This window comes from Equus quagga, chromosome 1 (genome assembly GCF_021613505.1).
Source record: "Equus quagga isolate Etosha38 chromosome 1, UCLA_HA_Equagga_1.0, whole genome shotgun sequence".
Taxonomy (NCBI): Eukaryota; Metazoa; Chordata; class Mammalia; order Perissodactyla; family Equidae; genus Equus; species Equus quagga.
This window is the reverse complement of record NC_060267.1, coordinates 123,062,096-123,086,287: the sequence shown is the minus strand read 5'-3', so window position 1 is coordinate 123,086,287 and position 24,192 is coordinate 123,062,096.

The following is a 24,192-nucleotide window of genomic DNA, read 5'->3' as shown; positions in this document are numbered from 1 at the left end:
GTTCATTCCTCAACACTCAATGAGTCCAGATCCCCAGACAGAAAGAGAATATCAACAGTTGAATAAATTTAAACATCTGCAATTTAAAGAGGACTGCAAGAAAACAATGAGCAAAGTACTCAACAGGATGAATTCAGGTGCTGGAGCATCTGTCCAGAGCAACTTTTTGTGGCTAGCCAGGGAGGAAGGAAGGAATGAATGAGATTGAAACCGGCAAACAGCCATTGATGATTAAGTATCTAGGTACTAAAGTTCTTTTCCTTTTTGCAATAACTGATTATAGCTTTTAGCTGTGTAACACACCCATTGTTAACTGTGCTGTTTAGGCAGTATGCTATCTGACTCCACTAGGCTCCTATAGATAACATCTCCCTGGAGCCTGGGTCACCATGGTAAGAGGTGTGTGAGCTGTTTTTCAGGAATTAGAACTCCTTGTCCACTTCAGGCCAGTTGAGACCACCAACTCATCAACTGGGCCCACACAGATGTCCAATAGGTGACCTTTTGACGTCAAGAAGCTAAAAACTCCACCCTGAGATCATGCTAATGCCACCATTTTGTGAACATGGGTCCTATGAAGAGGCATGGAGTCTTACTACGCTTGTGCAGATCATCAATTACCTCACCTCTCCTCACCTCCAATCACCTCTCTCCACACTTCATACCACTTTGTCCCCTATCCCATAAATATCCCTGAGTCCCAATTTTCGGGGAAGCAAATTTGAGGCTCATGCTCTCGCTTCCTCACATGACTGCCTTGTGAGTAAACTCTCTCTGCTGCAACCTCGTCGTCTTGGTGTTTGGCTTTCTGGGCAGTGGGCAAAAACAAACCTGGTTCGGTAACAAGACCAAGTGAAAAGCAGAAGAAACAGAGCTCAGCTGAGAGCCTACCTGCAAGGATGGTGAAGTTAACTCATAGATATCACCACACTGAGCAGCTTTGCTGGAAGAGCTGAGCCATGGAGACTTTCCCTGGTGTCGGAAGAGTCAACTATTAGACGAAGCAGCACAAACCCAGTCTTCCCTTCTTCCCCCAACCCTCCTCCTCTTAATTTTGCATATAGATTTGATTACTCAATTTAACTTTTTAGTCAATTAAAATATTTCTTCCCTGCACTAGGGTTATCCTATTTATTAGATGATAATAAAACTCATTTGAAAAACTAAAGAGAAGCATTTAATTCCAATTCATATAGGAAAGTGCATTTATAGATATTGTGAAGAAAAGTTAAGATCTGAACTTCTAAAATTTAAATTCCAAGCTTTTGGGGGGTGGGGGGATGGGCTTTGCTTCTGTTTGATTTGAAAGATGTGGATATTGATGATCAAAACAAACTTTTTAAATTAGTCGATACAAGGAGGGCCAATCTGATATAGCAGTAATCATACAGAAGTTGCAGTCCAAAGATCTGGATGCAAATTCCACCTCTTGCTCTAATGCGCTGTGTTACTGTGAGAAAGTCCTTTAATTTCCCCAAGCTCAGTTCTCTCACTTGTAAAATGAAAGTACTTGATAACCTATTTTCTTTTGTCCGTGTGTGTTTTAAAATCTTTATATGTGCCTATAAAAAAAGCGCAGGGGTATGTCAAGATAACAGCAACTTCCCCCTACTCATTACCCAGAATTCTCACTGCTCAGAGGTAACTACATTTAACAGTTTGTATGCATCCGTATATACGCGACAAAGACATATATCTTACAAAATAAATGAGTCTACTATATCAACTATTAAACAATGCTTTTTATTTCTAACAATATTTCATGAACTTCATTTCAAGTGAGTCCAGGTAAATCTACTTCATCCTTTTTAAATGGTACATAACGTTACATTGTGCCATGGTTTATTTAACTTTTCATCCATTTGGAGATTAAGGTTGTTTCTATTTTTGGTTTTTAGCTGATACAAATAAGGCAGCAATGAACATTCTTGGACAAATATTTGTGTGCACTTAGGCTCATACGCCTGTTGACAATGGACGTTATAGAATGCTTCTAAGAAATTCATTTTTTTTTTCTTCTTTCCTAACCATATTCTTTGGTCTAAAAACATGTTTTAGAGAACTGTAGCAAGTAATTCTGAACGACCTCTCTCTCTCTCATAAAGAAACTTGGATACAAATATAATGACATTTTACTGAAAATCTGACAGAAAGCCTGAAGAGGGGTTTTCAGAAGGTGTTATTTGATATGATCAATAATGGGATCCAGTTTAACGTGTCAAGCTGCTAAGAATTTTAAAGAAATATTTAGAGCTTGTTGAAGGAGAATAACACAAAGTAATGGCATAGTGGGGGCAGGGGAGAGAAGTTAATCACCTAAAGAAAATCATGCAGAGTTCAGCCGAGAAGAAAAATATCCTTTCTGACTGACATAACCGAGCACAGAGAATAATTCAACTTCAAAGCCGAAACAAAAAAATTCACTACTCACCATAATTTCGGGGTAAAGATTGACAGTTTGCTACAAAAGTTAATCTCCTGATTCATGTTCAAGGCGTTGACTCAGTAGAATACCATCACTTATAGTATTGCCTAAGAACTAAGGAAATTTGCTTTTGGAGATTTTACAACTTCCTGTATTTAAGAACAAAGGTCCCTAAAAAAATGAGATGTCGTTTTAGCTGTTCACGCCTCTTTCAACTCAAATACTGCATATTACATCAAGTCGACAAAATACGGTAATTAAATCCAGTAAAATTTACTACAAAGGAAATGTAGAATATGATGGATGGCATATTCACCTGTTTCTGAAGGTGGAGTATCAAGTCAAAGAAGGAAAAGTCGGGTCAGAATGACATGGCCACCGTCTTATTTTCTTCCAACGATGCATGTATCCAACAGTGCCCGTTTACCTCTCACATGCTTTATTTGTACAGTGAGCATCCATCTTCATCTCAGAATGAAACACGTTTCCTAGATGTGAGGGAAGATTTTCAAGTTGATAAGTTATTTATGCATCAAAATTTTCTGAAAGGAATAAGAAAAGTGCAATGAGAAAATTACCAAACCCAAATCTTTGAATAGACATAAATACTTTTTTATCTTTTAAGGAAACTTCTTGAAAGAGGGTGAAATGAGTCCAAAAACTATTCTGGTTGGGCCAATCTCTCACCACAACTAGTGTGTTCTTTCTCTATGGCTGCATCACGGAGGAAGTTCTGAAAGTGGCATATTCAAAGAGCCTAGGGCTGATAGTTTTACGAAAATTACAGTTTTTACTGCTCTGAAATTATTTATATTAATGCACTCTGAAGGAAGTCCTGAGTCTATAATAAGGCCGTATAACATGTAACTGAAACTGAAGTGTTTATGATTTCATAATATTCAGTCCTTACTTTTCCAGTATTATACTTGCAAATACTGAGAATACTTTTGGTATGGTAAAAGTATTCTAGAGGTTTCCAACATTTTCAGAGTTTCAGAACTATTCCTGTATGTGCAAAATTTCCAACATAGGGAAACGGGTATGTTTTCTATAAATCTCAGAGAAATGCTAATCTTAGGCAATAATGTTGCACTTGGAAATGTGTCATTAAAGGAGGTTATATTCCACACAGCGCCCTCTTGAGAGAGAATTCTAGTCTAGATGTTTTCTGTTACCCACCTGACTTCCATTCACTCCTCTTTTGTACCCTGATTTTCCTTGTACCACCCTTTCCATAGTCTCCATACGGTGGTGTCCATCGTCTCCATAGCTCGAGGGGTGGACATGTGATTCAAGTGTGATCAGTCACAGCATCACATCCCTGGCACCATAGTGATTAGTTCAGGGATGAACAGAAGAGCTCAATCCAGGCTGGGTAAAGCCAATGAGTTTCAACGCCAGGACTCTATTTTGGAAGAGAAACTTTCTATTTCCACGGGGCTTGCTTTTAAGTGATGCATACCTTCCCAAGCAAACCTTTTCTTATTCTGCTTTTGACCTCACTCTCAACTTGCTAGAAGCTTTTAGAAAATGAAATCAACCTCAAACTTGAATATTTCACTCTTTTTTTTGTTTTTCCTTGTTTTGATCATTTCTACCTCCTTCAGGTTGCTGATTTTTTTTTTAATTTTGCTCTGGCCAATTCTCTCTATATCTTATTCTTTTAGAACCACAGTATCCAGGAACTAACTAGAAAATAGAAAAAAAAATTTTTTGCTTCAAATGGATCAGGATTTAGACACCATGTGGAATTCAGTTGGAGTGTTTCTTACATGTTCTTTGCAAAAATAATAAAATAAAAAATAAAACTACCACAATGAAAAAGCAGCCAACACAGCGCTTTTCTTTTTTTCTTGAAGCTTGGCTGGGCATCCTGCAAAACAAAGCAATTTACTGGCAATGTGAAGTTCATGTGTCAGTTACAACTCTTTCACTTTTGTGGGGCTGAAAACTTGAACTGACTGAAGTTAAAGTAAGAAAGAGAGAAAAGAAAAGAGAGAAGCTATTAGCCCCTTTTTCAGAAATGTCTAGAGTAGAGGTTAGCTTTGGGATAAACTGGATTCCGGATCAAAATGATATTATCAGGACTCATTTTCCCTCCCTATCTCCCCTGTCTTCCACTATGTTGGCTTTATGGTCAGAATCCTCATGGTGACACTGAAAAATCAGGGCTCTAGTACCCCTTATAGCTAGAAAAAGAGAAGGCAAAGACAATCCATTCGTTAATTCATTTACTCCTGTTCTCTCCACGCAGTTGTTTTCTGCTTATAAATACATATCTGATCATGACATCCCTAAGATGGTGTCTCCAGATCACAAGTCTATATGGCTTTCCAACTCATCTCTCCAAAGTTAACTAAATCAATCAGTATGACTAATTGCAACAATTCTGGAGAGAGGCTCTGTTAGAAGCCATCTGTGTCTTCCTCTAGTCCAACCAAAGGAGCCATGAAAGTTACCTATTCTGAGCTGTAAGGCAGAGTCTCTAAGAAAGCAGAAGGGCAAAATAGGAAATGATAGACCTCTCAAGCACAACATAGTCTCCACCACAATACACACGCACATTTCAAAGCCACTTAGGGCCTTCCTGTTATGCCAACCTATTCTCCCATGTGGTATAGGAATGGACATGAAGTTAGACAACTCTCTCCATTCAGCCTAGGCAGAACTCCCACTTCCAGCCTCTCCCATGTGTTCCCAATGTGCAAACCCCCTCACAGACCACTGCAGTAGAGTCAGTAAATCTTTCAGAATACTCTAAACACAGACGAGTCCAGTAAAACCCTTGGCCAACTCCAGCTTGTTTGCTAACTAGTACCAGATATGCCAGATACAATAAGTTCAAATCTTGGCTCCATCAATTATTAGTTATGTCGTCCTAAGCTAGTCACTTAAGTTCTCATTGCCACATTTCTTGACTGTAAAATGTAACCTCCCTGATCTTTGTGGTCCTTCCTCCATAATATTCTGTGTGTCATGATTTTCCACAGCAGGCCTATTTGGTGGTATTCTCTTATACTTAAACGACTGTTATGCTCTAAGTTTTCTACTACCAATTAGCACCCAAATAAAAGACTCAAAAGAGCATCAGTGTGAAAACCTGAGTTCTCGACCCAGGCCTGACCCCAGTCGTTGTGCTGTCTTGAGGAGACGCTAAACTCGGCCCCCGATTTTCACCTATAAAATGAGGCAATTGGAGTAATTGTCTCCATGTTTCCTTCCAGTTTTATTCTAATAATACCTCTTAAGTGTAACAACTATTTTAAGACTGGAATTGAGGTAACTTAAACGTTAGCGTCATGGAAAAATTAAGATGCCTTTGTTAAATAAAGGAAATCCCAGGATGCTGTCAAATATGGAATTCTCTTGTATACTTGTGGCTAGAGAAAAAAACTTAAGAGAGCAACCTCTTAGCAAAGCTTCTGAAAAACTCTGTGAGGTAATGTCCTGAGAGAATATGAAGATCCTGGAACCAACACAGCAGAAGGAAAGAGAATTCGCAGAACCCTTTCCCCTGTAATACGTTGCTGGTCTTTCGTGGGTCTGTATTTTTTCCCCCTCTTGATTCCATTTATTGGTTAACTACTAATAGTTTCCTTGGCCTCATAGTAAGCTCCATTTGTGATTTATAAAATGGATTCCAAAGCAATCTTTGTTTTGTTGCAGGTAGAAAATTGGCTTGCTGTACCTATGGCCTTTTGGGTTCAGAAGGAGACTTAACCTGAGCAGAATATTATGTCTGAGTAAGGAACCGAGCAGCCCCTGGGCCACCACAGCCATATATCCATGGTATGCCAGGAAATAGGCTTTTGTTCAAGAATCATTTTCAAGTCACTGCCCAGGTCTCTCCACAGAAGCAAATGCCATTCTGTCAGGATTTTCTCTCTGACCTGTGCTTGAGCACACATTCCCCCACAGCATCAAACAATCTCCTGCGGAAGACTCCATCCTCAAACCATTTCATCAAAGATGTGAACAGATAACGCCGAGCTCCACAGCAGAGCTAATTTTGAGTATGTGCCCTGTTTTGTGAACCTAATCACATCTTCCATATAAAAAGCAAGAAGCCAATTAGAGAGGCAAAATTCATACATGGGTATGAATGAGCATGATATCTGATGATCTAAAGAAATAAGGAGGGTGGAAAAACATTTGTTGAGCACTTACTACTGGCCAAGCTTTAAATGTCTTGTCAAATTAAATCCAAATAAGAACCCTGCAAGAGTATGGGGGCAGGCTTTCCTGCCCTTTTACAGGATTATAAAGCAACTTGCCCAAGGTCACTTAGCTAGGAAGTTGCTGAGCCAGGATCTGAACCCAGATCTGCTTGGCTTCAAAGCCTGTTTTTTTTTTCTTTACCTCTAAAATGCCCGAATACCGTTTGACATAATTGGGAGAGCATGTGCCTCATTTCCTAATTTAGATTCACACTGATGAATATTATATGAAGTTTCCTATATACCATGGCTTCTTTCTATAGCATTTTCATAATGCTCCAGGAAGCAAAATTTTTCTCCAAATAAGACTCAGAATTTTAATATCCTGCTCACTTGAAAAGGCTGATCACACTCTGCATTCAAAACAAAATAGCTCCCCCTACAGTTTTGGCTCCATCTACATCCTCAACTTTGGCAAAGAAGGCCAAGAACCCTCAGGTCAGATGCAGGAAGGAGGAGTTGTGTGTTTGACCCTTATTGATGGAAATAATTATTAGTCCATCTGCTTAGAGAGCATCAGCGGGTGCTACTCAGGACAGGGAGGTGTCCCTTTAGCATTTTCCTCACTCATGTCTTCATCTCAGCAGAATAAATCTGTAACTGCTAAGAGTCTTGTGCTGATTTTGACTGCCGCAAAAGTGTGCTTTCTGGAGGCCGAATTCCCTTCTGACTTCCAGCGCATAGCTGGCAAAGGCAGTCTGTCAGCCTTCCAAGTGCTGACATTCCTCGGTGACATCACAAGTCCCAGGTCTGCCTGGCACCCGCTGCCTCCCCAAAACTGTTGAGAACATCACAGAGCTGTGCGTCAGCATCCTGTCGAGACGCGGTACTAACGTGCTTTCCCATGGGACCGCAACCAGGCAAATGCCACTGATGACGCAAGGGCTGCTGGGAACTTCTCTACAGTGTCATGGGTGCCAGGGAACGTCACGAATTAGAAGTAGTCTAATGTCATTTGCTCTCATCCTTATCCCTTCCAACAGCAAGCTGTCTCCACTTCCGTTCGACTCCCTCTCCGAGGGCATTTCCCAGGGAATACGGGGGCTGAGGGTGGGAGACAGACCCTTCATGTATCCATGCAAAACTTACCTAGAGAATGAATGAAGTAAGATGGATAATCATCAGACACCCCCCACACACACACACACACCTAACTGATAATTTTAAGGATTATTAAATGAGAAAATGAGGCTGAAAAGTGCCCTGTAAAATTGAAAGCATGTAAAAATAGTCATCACTGCCATGTAATGAGTTCAAGTGAACTAACCACTGTGTTAACAAGTTTACATGTAATATTTCATTTAATCCTCAAAATAAGCTTATGAAGTCTGTTCTACTAATAGACCCATTTTACAGAAGAGGAAACTGAGATTCGGAGAAGTTAAATAATTTCACCAAGGTCATACAGGTGTCAAAGTGCACAGCATGGAATGGAATCTATATCTGTTTGACTCCAAAGTCCATGTTCTTAGCACTCTGTGGTAACACTTCCCCCAAACAGAAATGCCAGTTGTTATGTAGCTATTTACGATGGAAAGTAAAATCAGATCCTAGGAATGATACTTAGATACCCAGATACTTGAGAAAACTGAAATTTTTAAATATGGCATGCTTTCCCCATAAAGTTGTCCTTTGCCTCCACAAATTGTCTCTTACCTTGATGACTGGACATGACAGTTAATGTGTATAGAATGATTTGTGGCTTTTCCACATATGCCATTTTACTGGATCCTCCCAAGAATCTAGGAGAAAAAGAGGGCAGGCATTACTATTATTCCTACTTCTACTTCCTAGAAAAAACTACTGAGATTTAAAGAGATTAAGTGACATGGCTAAGGCCCTATAGTTTCATAAGAAGAGTCTCCCAATTTCCAGTTTACAGCTTTTTCTACTTCCCTGAGATACCTGGCTTGGGAACAAATGGTGACTTCAATCCTTCTACCTCCGACCCACAGCAAACCCAGTCCATCAGACCTGCCTTCCTCCATCTCAACTAAAGATATGACTGTCCTTTCATCCAACACCTCTAACCAGGGACAGGATTAAGTCACTTATTTGCACTAATCCTCCCTGCCTACCCAGATTTGACAAGTGACTTCAGAAAATTCCCCAAGTTTTCTTGACCAGCTGAGAGGGATGAGCAATGGAGAGAATTACAAGGCAAGAGGGATGATTGGGAATGTGGCAGACTAAACATCTGGGGATGATATTGTCTAAACTGGTGAATTTATTTTAATCAAGTGGCTTAGTTCAAGCCATGATTAGCTCTCCCATGTTAATGGTATCAATGGAATGAGCTCCTAAAAGTTTCTGCTGCACCCTGTCTGGCCACTTGGGTCCATTTTTCAGCAAAGCCAGTGCAATCTTACAAAAATGCAAGTCTCTTTCCAATTTGAAGCCTTTCAAATGCTTCCTAAGGCTTTTAGGATTAAGACACCAAATCCTTATAAAAACATATGACCCCAGCTTACCTGCCCAAATTCTCAGGTCACTCCCCCAGATGGTGTCTTTCCCTTCTGAGTCTTCATCCTGTCCTCTTTGCCCAGTGTACAGCAATTCTCTTTACAACCTCCCTGACGATAAGTCCCAACCTAGGCAGCCTGGCAAGATAGGCATTCCCTTGATAGACACACTGAATCATCATTTATCTGTTGAATCCTAATCAGCTCCTGGAGCCACAGAGATCTGGGCCCAAATCCCATTCTATATCACACTTGCTGCATGAGCTCTGTCTCAGAGCCTCAGTTTCCTCATCTGAGAGATAGGCAACATCATAAAGTTGTAGCAGTTAAATGAGAACTTATGTAGAGTGCTCCAAATAGTCCCTTACACATCGTAAGTGTTTGATAAATATTAGTCATCATCATTACTATCATCATCACTTTCCCTCCATAACTTCTTCACTTGGCTACACTCCCCAAGTTTCCTCAACCAGTGCATAGTACTATAAACTATTTAAAAAATCAAGTCCCCACCTGACGGAGCCCAAGACCTTCTTATCTAGACAGAAAAGGTCCCGGATTATGACTAGAGGTTCCCTAGCCCTGCTGCCAAGTTTATGAGAAGTTTACTAACCAGGAACACAAGCCTGCTGCCACACCGCCTCCCAATAAGCCATGCCCACACCTCACGCCCATGCACACAGATCGAAGGGTAAATTAATTTCCCAGTTTAGTTGCTTTTGGAAATGGATTTCTAATTCAGCTTGAGTTTATAGTACATCAACCCTCTAAGTATATAGAGAATAGAAGAGAAGAGAGATGACAAGCTAAGACCAGGGGCAGCTGCACAAGAACTTCCTTTTTAACAGAAGGATAGAGAAATAAAATAAAATAAATAACGAAGGGAAAAAACCTGATGTAGTATTCTCATTTGTGTTTCAGGTTCACAGTGAAAAATCAATATGGTCTCTGTCTTTTCTTTCAAGAACTCAAATGCTTCCTACTTCAAAGCATATCTGCTTAGTTACTACCTTTCACAAAGACACAAAGTGAGACTTTAATTTGTGCAGGATGAACTGAATTTCCGAAATAAATATATGGGGTGTGTATATGAGAAGAATCTATGAATGCCAATGCAATGAAGCACACCGCCCTGCATTGATGCTGTGAGCACGTAATCGTGCTCAGCAGGATACGGGTAGACGCTACCACTATTTCATCATGCTCATGTTGACAGTCTGAATACTGCACCAGATGTATCACGAAGAAGCATCATATTTTCTTTGTACCTACAGCCTCTCCTAACCATAAAGAAATGTTTAAAACAGGCAAGTGATAAAAACTGTGAGCTTGTACTTTTTTTACTCAAATGTAGCATAGTGACTACAGTGATGACACAGATCAGAGAATCAGAGAAAAGAAAGATCAATTTTTAGAGCATAAATTTACATAATTCAAAATCAACTTACCATCCAAGGAACCCAGCTCATCTTGCCTTATCACCTCAGAAGGGCAGCCGATTCAAGGCAAAGAGAGGAAATTAATTTCTCAATTCTCACTCACTTTACGACTCCCACTCCCTCCTCACACCATCAGGTCCCCATCAGGTTCTGCTCCAAGCAAATAGAGCTCAAGAGAAAGTTTACAGTAACACCTTCTCTCTCCACCTTCACGGCCTTTCTCCCTCATGACAGCCATCTACACTTCCTCTCCTCAAGGCACTCAGCACATTGCTGGATAAATCATTGGGACTCCTTTGGTTACAAATGACAGAAACTAAAATTAGTTAAGCTAAACTGGAATGTCTGGCTCAAATAGTGGAGAAGTACAGAGGTAAGCTGGCCTTGGGGAGCCCAGTAACTTAGACAGTGTGACTACGTTTTACCATCTCCCTCCATCTCCCATCTCAGATTCTACTGATGTCCACCTTCTTTTCTACAGATTGGCTTCTTCCTAGTGGCCAGGTTGAGGGATGGAATGATAAAAGAAGCGTGAATCCAGATGACAGGCTAGCATCATCCCTGCTTAGTCATACCAGAGCCTCTCTATTCCATCATTTTGTTATATAAAATTTCAGGGAAGGAGTCTGACTGGCCTGAACTGGGTCATGTGCCCATCTTTGAAGCCATGGAAATGGGCAACTATGATTGGCCAGGCCTACTGGAATGTGTGCCCATTCCTGTGGCCACAGGGCTATGTCCTGTGATTGGCAGCTCCTCAGAACCACATGGAGCAGGAGAGGAGCAATTCCTACAAGAAGGAGATTGTTGTTCTGAGACGGCGAATGGGAAGGCAAAAATAACATTCACTAGATCATCCCAGTAAGCCTTTATTTCCAGGATACTCACATACTCCGACTCTCTTTCACCTTAACCCAGGATCTCTGCTTCTTGTTAAATATTCCCTGTAACTGCCTTTATAAAGACAGACCTTTTGGATCCCACCTTAACACCCCATTTCAGCTCATTTTCATATTTAAATAAATTCATCCTAGCAACCAAAAGTAAATAAAAAGCAATGTAAATGTTTACTACAGTTTGATAAGGAAAAACGTCAACTTAAGAATTACTCTTCTCACGTCCAGAAAAATATTCTTTTACCAGGCATTCGCTCTTTCTCAGACTCCAAGATGCCCAAAGGCAGCTCTCAGAGTCAGTTACCTGCCCTACTCCACCAACGACTGCTCTCCAAACCTGCCCTACTTTTCATTCCCCCCTTAATATTTCCATTATTTTTCTCCTATCATCTGCTCTTTAGAGTAATTAGCCAGCATCTCCAGACTTCACCATTTACAGTGATGTATAATAAAGACCATGAAGCTGGTGATCAAGACAGAACTCTATTTGGTGAGGCAAGAAATGCGGTGGAACCAAACTGGCAAAGTCAAGTTTTCCTTTAGCAGGTGTGGAGGGAGAGGTCTGTGAATATGCACATGTTGATATATTTTTCCTGCTATACCCCATTCACTTAAAGTCCAGACAGTTGGCAACAGCCACTCATTTCACAACCACGCAGGGTTACACAAAGCATGTAGCATACACCATGTTCTCATGAGATGTTACACGATAAAATGGCTTTGTATTCAAATAAATTTTGGAAGTGTTTCACAGTATAACCCTCCATTTGAGATTGATGATGTATCTTAAAGGTTCTTATAAATTCTGCAGTAAAAAAATGTGTTTAATTTCTTTTACCAGGCACTTCAGAAACTAATTGGTTGATTAAACTCTTCAAGGTAATACCTATTAAGAGTCTTTGGAATATATTTTGAAAATTATAACACCACGAGTTCGTGGATAATAACACCATTTTGGGGAGAATGTTTGCTTTTTCAGAAGACTCACCCAAATGACAAAGCCCTAATGGTGGAGATGTTGGGCACAGGGCTGGCCAGTGGGAGGTACTTGGAAGCAGGACCCTCTGATATCTCATCTTCCATTGCCTGTGTATGGCTTGGAATTGCTTTCCATACACCACTGCTGAGTTCCTGGGCACCATGGGTAAGAGAAGAATAATTCTGGTCCCACTGGAAGGCCTCCCACCCATTAAATCAGTTTAGTGCTCTTACAGCTGTGATTGTACCTGAGCTCATTAGCAGTTTCCTACAAAATGGACCAGGGGCTGTTTGTCAGTGTTTCAGCAACCTTTTCCAGGCTCCCCCGCTTTTTGGTCCTCTTGAACATGCACCCTCCATCTTGCCATTACTGGTTGAGAACCTTTGGCTTCAGACTGGGTTTCTATCTCTCTGCCTACCCCCATTGATTTGATGTTTTGTTCCAGAGGTCTAGCTCCAATTCCAAATCTACTCTCATACCCCAAAACTTAGGTTAACCTTGCTCTATTAAACTCTGATTCCAGAATCCCAGCTCAGGGATAAACTTCTAAATCACCGCTGGTCTGCAAGGGAAAAGTAAAAGTTCTTCTCAATAAATTTTACCTCTTTCTTTTTTTGAATTTAGTTCTTCCTACTTGCTTGATAGTCATGTATATACACGACCTAAATCCCTTCTCTACCTCCTCCGAGATCTCAAGCTTCTTGAGGACAAAAACCTACTTTTTTCTGTATTCTTTGCAATGCCTGGGGAAAGTTGACTGCATGCAGTAAGCACTCAGTGAATGTTCACTGGCTCAATGACTAGGAGAATGAATTATCTTTTATATAGAATATGGAATTTTGCTTTTGAGGACCAAGAGAAAAGACAAAATATTTATAAATGCAATGGATAAAAGTAAGATAATGTTACCTCATGTTAATTTAGAATTCCCTGATTCAAAAGCTGTGGTAATTGCCATAGTGTGGTGATTTTTCCCCCCTCTCTCTACCTCCAGGTACATCCGGCAACGTCTGCACACATATTTCAACGTCACAACTGGGATGAGAGGAGCAAAGCTATTGGCATCCTGGGAAGCCAGGAATGCTGCTAAACATCTTACAGTGCATAGGACAGCCCCCCCACAACAAAGAATTACGTGACCCAAAATGTCAACAGTGCCACTACTAAGAAACCCTACCATAGAGGTCAAGCAAAAGCCCTCCTTTTCACTGCCCAATAACAAAAGCTTGCTAAAGAAATTAGTAGCCTAAAAAGACTGCAAGCAGAATTCAAGCTTTTTCGAGTGCTTAAAGTCACCTGATTTGCTTTCATCTAAGAGTGGTCTTCATTATTGTTATTATTATTCCACTCTGTAATCACCCAGAATGCTTTGCTCATGCTATGTGTTTGACCACTTGGTGAATTTAATTGCTTAAATGCTTTCTCTTCTTAGCGATGCTTTTGTCTATATTACAGGGTAGGAACTAAATTTAATTCCCTAGTCATAGGACAAATATTTACCACAAACAATAGCATTCCAACATTTTGAATCCCAAACTGCCAGAATGGCTTCTATAAAAGAAATTGTTAGCACGAATGCTTGGTTGGTATTTAAAGACCCAATTTCTCATAAGCCAGACAGCACACACACAAATTACCGCTTTCTTCATTTGACAACTGCTGTTTTCATCTTGACACATCCACTTAAAAATTATTTCTGACAAGAATCTTAACAGCTTTAAATCAGCCTAATTAAAGGTAATATATTTTTGCTAGGAAAATGTTTGAAATTATACAGTATTGCACAGTTCTCTTTTCAAATCAAGTTACTGAGTGCATTAGTAAGCGCCAAAAACACCTCCACTGACATATGGCCTTCTATCAAAGGGAAACAGTTCTAATATTCCTGTGGACGTTCCTAACTGCAAAGTTATAGGTGGCAAAAATGGTTGGAGAGTTTTTCTGTAGTGGATCAGCACTTGGATCTCAAATATTACTTTATATAGACGTGGTAGGCAGCTTCTGATAGGGTTCCCAGGGATCCCCACCTCCTGCCACCCACACCCTTGAGTAATCCCCTTCCCATGAGTATAAACGGGACCTGGTGACTCGCTTCTAACAAAAATAATAGAGTGCAGATGATGGGGTGTCATGTCCATGTTGAGGTTACAGAAGAGTCTGACCTCCATCCTGCCAGCTTTGTCTCTGTTGCTGACATTCTCTCATACTCTCTCGCTTCTTTGCTGCCGTGTTGTCAGTTAACCTATGGAGAGAACCACACAGCAAGAAACTGAGGGTGGTCAACAGCATATGAGGAAGTGAAACTCAGTCCAACAACCCACCAGGAACTGAATCCTGCCAACAAACACAGGAGTCACATTGGAAGCAAATCTTTCCCAGCTAAGCCTTGAGATATCTGCAGCCCCGTGAGAGACCCAAAGCCAGAGGACCCAGCTAAGTTGCACCTGGATTCCTGATCCTTGGAATCTGTAAAATAATATGTTGTCATTTTCAGCTGCTAAGTTTTGGGGTAATTTGTTGTGCAGTAATAAATAGATAGCTAATATACTATATAACCTCCAGAACTTTATCTCTTTCTTTTAATCTCTTCATACATAAAAGACCCATATCTCCTATGCCTTGATGGACCAGGGCCTTATGAAAACTGGACTTCAAAGGTTCAGTTTTTCCCAAGTCTTAGAGCAAAGTATAACAGCACAGTCAATTTGATATAATATATCCATCAAGGCTGTTGTTACAGGTCAGGTTCCCAGGAAGTAGACTGTGAGATGGAGATTATTACCACGAGAGAAGATTATTAGGGAATCCATTAAGATTGATGGTGATGGAGGGAGAGAAAGGAGCAGGATTAAGCAGAGGGAGAAGTTGGGTGATGATACAACCACAACAAAGGCCTCAGCCTTATCCAGAGTAGCATCTTTACACATAAAAGCCTAAAACTGGGAACAATCCAAAATTGCCCATCAACAAAATAAATTCAGACAAGGAATACTATGTGGTAATAATAATGAACAAACTACTTTAAGCTCAACAATATGCATGACTTTCACAGACATAATATTGATCAAAAGAAATCAGACACCAAAGCGTAATTACTGTATGATTCCATTTATATGAAGTTCGGGAAATGACAAAACTAATCTATGGTGATAGAGGTCAGAATAGTGGTTTCCTCTTAGGGGAGAGGGGTTAGTGACTGGGAAGGGCCATGAGGGAAGCTTCAAGGGTGTGGGGCACTGGAAACATTCTGTCTTGATCTTGGTGGCTATTACATAAGAATAGACATATGTAAGAATTTCTCAAACTGTACACTGAGTTTTTGTGCAGTATAATGTATGCATGTTATGACTTCTTTTAAAGGGGAAAAATAACTGTTAGCCTAAACAAAACAACAAGTATCTCAACCAAATATGTTCATCTTCTTTGGCCGACAAGCTAAAGTTGCAGCCACTTTTTAAAATAAACTTTCACAGCTGTATGGCCATACGTATACCTCTACCTGTAACGTACAGGACACATGCACCAATACAAAGGGAAGACACTTGTATAATGACAACAGTCTTCTCTGGCCACTTTAATTGCACATAATTTTCATTTTCTCTGTTTTACCTCTTTGATTTTTTTCAAATGAACATTGATTCTTTTTTGTGTTAAGGGAAAGAGTGATTATGCCTTAAAAATGCATTGTGATTCATTGAAGAATGGGCTAAAAGAGGCTGAAAGTGAGGTTATACATGCTGTAATCATTTAGAGTCTGTGTCAAAGAGCGAGGTGAGGAGAGTGTCTTTTTCAGGACATGAGAGTGGAGATCAGTACAGAACGGTGATGGGGAAAAGGTGCCGTGTTAAAAACCAGCTGAAAATGACCCAAGCTGAAATGCGAGGCATTCAAATGGGAATGTCCACTTTGAAGGACCTCAGCATAACTGCTGACAACCAGTTAGGGATTTCTGGCAAGCAGCAGGCAGAGACAGTGAGGTTGTCTTTACAACATGGCTCTGATCTCCCAGAAGGCCAAGAGAGAGCCCCATCCTCTGACAATGACAGGATCTCTCTGTGGAGGCAGCCGGGGATGCTGCACAGATGCAGACTAGACAGATGCAAAGCCAGAAAGCCTCTCAGTCATCTTCAGATGTCAGAGTAACCAGGATGCCAGCCCTGTTGCCTGGGAATACCCAGAGTAAGCCACAGTGACAGGTAAATAAGGAAGGGCGTGAATTTGTTAGATTCCAAAGACTTCTAGCCACTCTGCCCCAGTGCCTACTGAAAAATTTCACAAGGATCAGACTGTTCCCAGAACCCCTTATGGTGAAGCATCACGTTCTCTGCCAGGGCAACTCAGGATCAGGGATCCCCAGGGGCGGCCGAGGGAACACAGACATTTCCATGTAGAGTTTTTGTAATAGGGGGGAAAAGATTCTTTCTCTCACAAAGAAATACTGAAAGCCCACAAAAAGAAAAGATTTAATTTCTTTATCACATAGTAGAAATAAAACAATAACAAAAGTAATAATTTAGGAAAAACAATAACAAAAATAATAACTTAAGGATTTATATTTGTGGAAGGAACAGAGAGATAGGGTGGTGGCTGTGAAAAATGCCATTTGGCATTGTAGAAGCAAAAAGAGCCTTATGATTAAGAGCCCTAGTGCCGGTTGCATGGCCTTGGGCAACGTACCTCTCCATGCAGCAGCGTCCTCCTGTATAAAGTGCAGAGAATGATCACACCCGTCTCATAGATTGTTGTGAGGAATAAGGTGAATAACATAAGTCATGCGCACTTAGTACAATGCCCGGCACTTAGCAAGCACTTAGCAATATATGTTACATGATACACATTCTTGTCACAATCCTCGCTACATATCTACACTTCCATTTTGACATTTCATTCCCGTTAAATTCTTAGTGTAAAGTCTTCTTTTCATGCCTCTTATTGTGTGCTCTTCTTTCTAAAATAGAGTCTAGCCTTATAAAAAATATATATGACAAGCCAACTGGAAGAAGGTCACAGTAAATGAAAGCAGTGTAGCACACTGCAAACCCAGACAGAAACCTAGTTAAGACAATTATGCAAAGTTGGCTTACCTGTTTTTTCCCTTGGAGAAACATCAGAATCTTGACTCATAAAATCTGGTATGACCCATTTGTCTAAGTACCTACACATGAGAATACCCAGATGTGTTCTTTAATCACAAAACCAGAGAGGCTCACAGAACTAGATAGACTCCACATTCTATGAGGAAATCCACATTGTATTAAACTGGTAATAAAAGAAACTAGTCTCTAGCCACTCCTCACTGAGGAATTGGTGATGACCTCTAAACAATGAAGTTGAAGAAACAGTTCTCAAACTTTGGTAACAGAGAAACTTTTTACTTTCTGTTTAGGTATTTGCTAGAAGCACAGTCTCCTAGTTAGAAGGGTAGTCTTTGGCATCACAATACCTGGGGTTCTAAACCCAGCATCAATATTTGCTAGATGTGTGACTTCGGTGTCATTAACATCTCTGTGCCTCCATTCTGTTATCAGTACATTGGATTAATAGTCGTACCTGTCCCAGAAGATGATTGTAAGTATTAAACTTACTTACGATAAGGTAAAGCACTTTGCACACAGTAGGTAAATCTTTAGCTATTTTTATTAATTAATTCTTGAACAATGGATTTCCTTTATTAATTTTTTACTTATATTCACTTTAGAAATTTCAGAAAATCAATTACAAGAGAGAAAGACAAATTAAAAGAAAAATGAAAAATCTTCTGTTATCCAACCTCTCAGAGATAACCACTGTTAAGGTTTTAGAAATGTTTTCCTCCAGTATTTTTTTAATTTTTTAATTTTTCCTTCTTCTCCCCAAAGCCCCCCAGTATATAGTTGTATATTCTAGTTGTAGGTCCTTCTGGTTGTGGCATGTGGGATGCCACCTCAGCGTGGCTTGATGAGCAGTGCCATGTCCACATCCAGGATCCAAACCTACAAAACCCTGGGCCACCAAAGCGGAGCACGTGAACTTAACCCCTTGGCCACGGGGCTGGCCCCTCCAGTCTTCTTTTTAAATATACAATTTCAGAACTAAGACCAAAGTGTACATGGTATTTTATAAGCTAATTTGTTTCCCCCAACCACCAGTTATTGGGGGAAAATGTCATATTTTACATTTAACCATATATAATGAAAAAATCCTTGTCATTAAATATTCTTTTACAACATTATTATGCCTAACACAGAATATTACATTGCCTCGAAGTAATTATTTAACCATTCCCCTATTACTGGATATTTTGAAGGTTTCCAAATTTTCTCTAATTTTTTAAAGTGATTGACCATCCTTGGAGGTAAATGTTCACCAGAACTATGATCCTTTCCTTAAGAGACAAACCTGGGAGTGGAGTTTCCCAATATCAAAAAGAATAAACATTATTAAAGCTTTTGGTGTATTCAGTGGATTTCTGTTGGAATGCATTATTCCTTCCAAAATGCTCTTTATAATTCTGGCTGGGAGTATGTGATGCTACAGTTGTTTGTCTCTAACCAACAGGATCTTTTTTCAGTTCCATTATGAGACCCACATTCTCTTCTGTGTGTCAATAGGAAGGGCTTTTCAAACTCCTTCCAATAGAAAAGAATCCTTTCATGTTGCCTTTAAGCTGGAATCGGATTATGGAAAAATATGAAACCCACAATACTTATTGTGCAACCTCTGGCAATAGCATCTCTAGATGTTGTCTTTCTCACTTGAAACTCAGTATTTTGTGTGTTTCACTGTTTACCAGTTTGGTGCTCAGCTGGAATGAAGAGCTTCAATTCCTCTTGACTATCTCTCCACTTTTTCCTTTTCCACTTTCTGGACTGGCATGTTAATTTTTTATAGGCCAAAAAAATTAAAAACATGAAATTCCCAAATGTCAACAAGTTTATAAACTGCTTCACAAGTCAAATTTCCTCTAGTGGCTTCTCTTTACAATTAGAATAAATCTCGACCCTTTACACTGACATGTAAAACCACAGAAGACCGAGCTCCTGGCCAGCTCTCCAGCTGCACCGTTGCCTCTCTCTCTTTGCCTACCAAATTAGTCGCACTAAACATTCCTCAGGTCATTTAAAACTCCAAGGACATTCTGACACTAGAGTCCATGCGTGAACTTTTCCTAGTGCCTGGAAGGCTTCTTTGCTCCTTCTTGTCATTCAGATCACAGCTCAAATGACATCTCCTCATAGACCTTCCCTGGCCACTCAATCTTAAGATGGCTCTCATTCACTCTTTCTCATGTCACCCAATTTAATCTCTGCAACGCACTTGTCATTTTTCTGATCTAGAATAATATCAAAATCTTAATTGGCTTGTATCTCTTGGAAGTAGTGCCTGGCACATAGTAGGGGCTCAATAAATGTTTACTAGAAAATCTTGTTGAATGGATTATGAAAAAAAATTGCTTATTATATCTTGCTTGAAACTTCCAGCAAAAGTTGAGTTCTGGAAGGAGGGATGTTGTAACGACAATAAGGTGAACCTCTGTGAGAGGAAAATCTATGGTACAACTAGCCTTAGAAAAGTAATAATAAGCAGATCTACACATAGTGGACAGGAGGAGAGAGGTTTAGGGACTTTGACAGAAAAACTTCCTTCTGATCCTCAAAAAGGAATGGAAGGAGAGACGGAACAGGAGCTAGTGCAGAAGAGAGGAAGGAAAGGAAGAAGGGGAGAAGGCAGGAAGGGCGAGAAGAAGGGATGGAGAAAAAGAGTGAATTCAAAGTAGTCCTTTGAAATGCTCTGTGGTTGAGATCTTACAGAGGCACAAGCCACATTTAACAGACCCACAGAAAACAAGAATGATGCATTATAGGGCCAGGCAACCAAGGAGAGTTTCAAGGAGGAATGTGAACTGAGCTTACAGACTTAGTAATATTTTTTTCTAATAGAAAAATAAGGAAAAGAGAAACATAGCAGAGCCTAAGCAAAGGCAAGTAGAAACAACAGTGCACAGCTGGTTCAGAGAAATGGAAATCATTTTGTGGGGCTGGTATATGAGGTACAGAGGGCGATGTGGAGGGAACCCTGACTGCTAGTACCTCCAGAGTGGACACATGCATGCCCCTGAGAGTGGTCTCAAGGCCTGGCCAGTTCTGACCTGCAGAAGAAGAGAGGCCTGCCATGTGCTCCCTCTTCTTCCTGGTTCCCCCTCTGATTTTTCTTTTTCTTGACATCTTTATTGAAATATAATATATAAAACATCCAATTCATCCATTTAAATCTACCCTTCAGTGGTTTTTAGCATATTCGCAGAGCTGTGCACCCATCACCTCTATCTAACTCCAGAACGTTTTTAGCACTCCAAGGAAGAAACCCCACGCCCATAAGCAGTCAGCCCTATCCCCACGCTCATCCCTGGGCAAACACGAATCTATGTTCTCTTTCTACAGATTTGCCTATTCTGGATATTTCATATAAAAGGAATACATGATCTTTTCTGACTTGCCTCTTTTATTTAGCATAATGTTTTCAACATTCATTCTTGTTGTAGTGTATATCAGTACTTCATTCCTTTTCGTAGCTGAATAATATTGCGTTGTATGTTTATACCACATTTCGTATATCCATCATCAGTTGATGGACGTTTGTATTATTTCCACTATTTGGCTATTATGAATAATACTGCTATAAACATTCATATACAAGAATTTCTGTGAGGGGCCAGCCCGGTTGCATAGTGGTTAAGTTTGTGTGCTCCACTTCGGCAGCCTGGGGTTCACTGGTTCAGATCCTGGGCACGGACCTACACACCACTCATCAAGCCATGCTGTGGCAGCATCCCACATAGAAGAACTAGAAGGACTTAAAGAATTATAACTAGGATATACAACTATGTACCAGGGCTTTGGGGAGAAAAAAAAAAGAGGAAGATTGACAATAGACGTTAGCTTAGGGCCAATCTTCTTCACCAAAAGAAAAGAAAAGAAAAGAAAAAAGAATTTCTGTGAGTGTGTATTTTCATTTGTCCTGGGTATACACCTAGGAGTAGAATTGTTGGGTCATATGGTTAACTTTATCTTTAACATTTTGAGGAATTCCCTGTCTACTTTCCAAAGTGGCTGCACTACTTTACATCCTCATCAGCAATATATGAGGCACCAGTTCTTCTACATCCTTGTGAACACTTCCACATCTGTCATTTTGATTACAGTCTTCCTAGTCGATGTGCAGTGCCATCTCATTGTGCTATCGCATTGCAGTTTTGACTTGCCCTTCCCTAATGACTAATGAAGTTGGGCATCTTTCGTTATGCTTATTGGCTATTCTATTCTGCCCAGTCTATTCTTCACGCAGTGGCAAAATTATAGCATTTGACCCCCAGCAGGTCTCAATACTCCCTTTCCTAAAACTTGTAAAGTTTTCTAAAACTTTACAAGACTGCTCCATTACACTTCAACTAAAATCTAAATCCCTCCCACAATATAGCGCCTGCATGATGTTACAACTTGCAATTATTTTACTGATTTGAAATTATTTTATAAATAATTTTAATTTACTAAAATAATTGATAATTATTTTCCTAATGTTTCTTTCTGGGGTATATGTCAATCTTCCCTGTTCAGAAGGGCAGAAATAAGGTCTGCCTGTCCTCCATGAATCCTTGTGTCAAGAACAATGCCTAGCATATGGTAAAACAAATGCTCACCAAATGCATGAATAATTAGGAAATTACAAAAACAAATCATTCCCCCAAAATATAGCTAGATAATGCACAGTACTATGTGAATGAAAAGTGACATAAGTGCGTGTCCTTCATTTATTTAGATGAAATAATAATGGTGTATTTACTTCTCTCATAAAAAAAATATGCACTAGCTATTCTAGAAGTCAAGAATATAATGAAAGTAGACATACTTTTTGTAGTTAATTCACTTCAATCACAGTCTCTAAAGACTGTTGTCTGCTGTTGTGATATTTTCAACCAGCATAACTCGTATCCACGTGCTGTTTGCCACTCAGCAATGTAAAAAAAAATAATGAATTAGTCAGACAACAGGCCTATTACCATTATGCAGATTTATAACGCCGACTTTATTGCATAGATTGGTATTGATGTGTTTATTCTGGTTCTGTTAACAATGAACGTGTAAGAGCCAAATGAAAGTGTCAGCAGCTCCAGCGAGAGTCTGTGTCTTAACACGCTCCATGGATATTGTGATTCTCCCACAAGTCAGCCTTTGTTCAATAAAACATAAAAGTCATTTTGAACTACGCTGCAAGGTTTAAGTTTCTTTGGGGTTTTGAGGTTGGTATTGCCACACCCTAAGAAATTCATTTAAGGTAATTGGAAGTTAATAGAGAAAGAAATTATTCATGCAATATGTTACTAAAAATGAAAAACTATCAGTTTGATGGCTTGTGATCTTTTACATGGAAAGCAACTTCTTCCCTTTTCCTTTCTAAATCTGTGACTTTGTGGATTAAAAAGAAAACATAACAGGAAGTAGTTTCCACGTAAGCCTCACTGACCTGTTCCTCCGTACTTTTCTGTATATTCGTCCCCAAGAACTCATCTTGTTCTTCAGTTATATGAGCTTATCTCCTCCATCAACCCACTCTGTCTTATCTTGAATCATCCACTGCTTTCCACCATCTCAGTCATCACCGGGTGTGGGACGCTCATGTTTCTCCTGAGCAACAGCAGCCACCATCTTACTGCTCCCCGCCTCCACTCGTGCCCCCCCCGACCCCACCCTACGCCCAGCAAGTCAGATCATGTCACTGTCCATCATTATTGAATGAATGAATGGTTAACCCACGGGGGAGAAGCAGCAATTCTAATAATCATCTCATATGTATAAAGCATCTGCTCATATCCTCAAACCACATTTTGATGAGGGTGGGTGGGATTATTATTATTAACGTTGTTTCGATTTCACAGATGAAGAAACTATGATCAGGGCGGCGGGATGATGTGCTCAGGGTGACACAGTGAGTTTGGGCGCAGACGGAGCCGAGACTCTGACTTGGAGTTCCGAATTCCCAGTCCTGTGTTCTTTCCACGGCTTTTTGTTTCCTCTGCCTTCCCCCACCCAAACTCACACACACAGACATGCAGGCACACATGCATACACACACACACAACAATTTAAGTGAAATCTAGGGTGCCTAATCTGGTTTGAAGCAAATCTAAAAGCTATTTGTTTTTCTGTCTTCAGACAGGGAGAAGCTATTGCTTGCACATCTGTGATAGCAGATGTGTGCAAGTGTGAGATTATTTAATTTCCAAGATATAACCAATCTTGCTGTCCCCAGAACCACCTGAGAAGAAAGTCCCAATCTCAGAGCACGCACACAGCCCAAATTATCGAGACAGCCACTGAGATAAGAAAGCCATGATCTCCTCTCTCAAGAGGGGCCTCAAATTACTGTTCAGCTGAGTGTATCTAGAAAATGGGAAAGATTAGAATGCCCCTTGACACTTTTCTTCCTTTTGAGCAAGTTATTAAATGAGACAGAGCTCTTTGGGAGGCCTATTTTTCTTGTAGCTCACAGAAGGAACTTACAGCATGATGAAAGGACACTCTGATTAGGCAGGGCAAAGGAGACTAAAGCTGAGAGAGGAGACTGGAGAAAATTTAATAAAAAATAAGAAGGAGAGAATCATACAATATCTTCATACCAAAATACACATTTGAACAGGAGGCAGATTACGACAGTGCCACAAGACTACTTCATTGTGCTACCTTATCTCTTACGAAGCATCTTAATCCCCTTTTTCATCCAGGACAAGAATGACACCC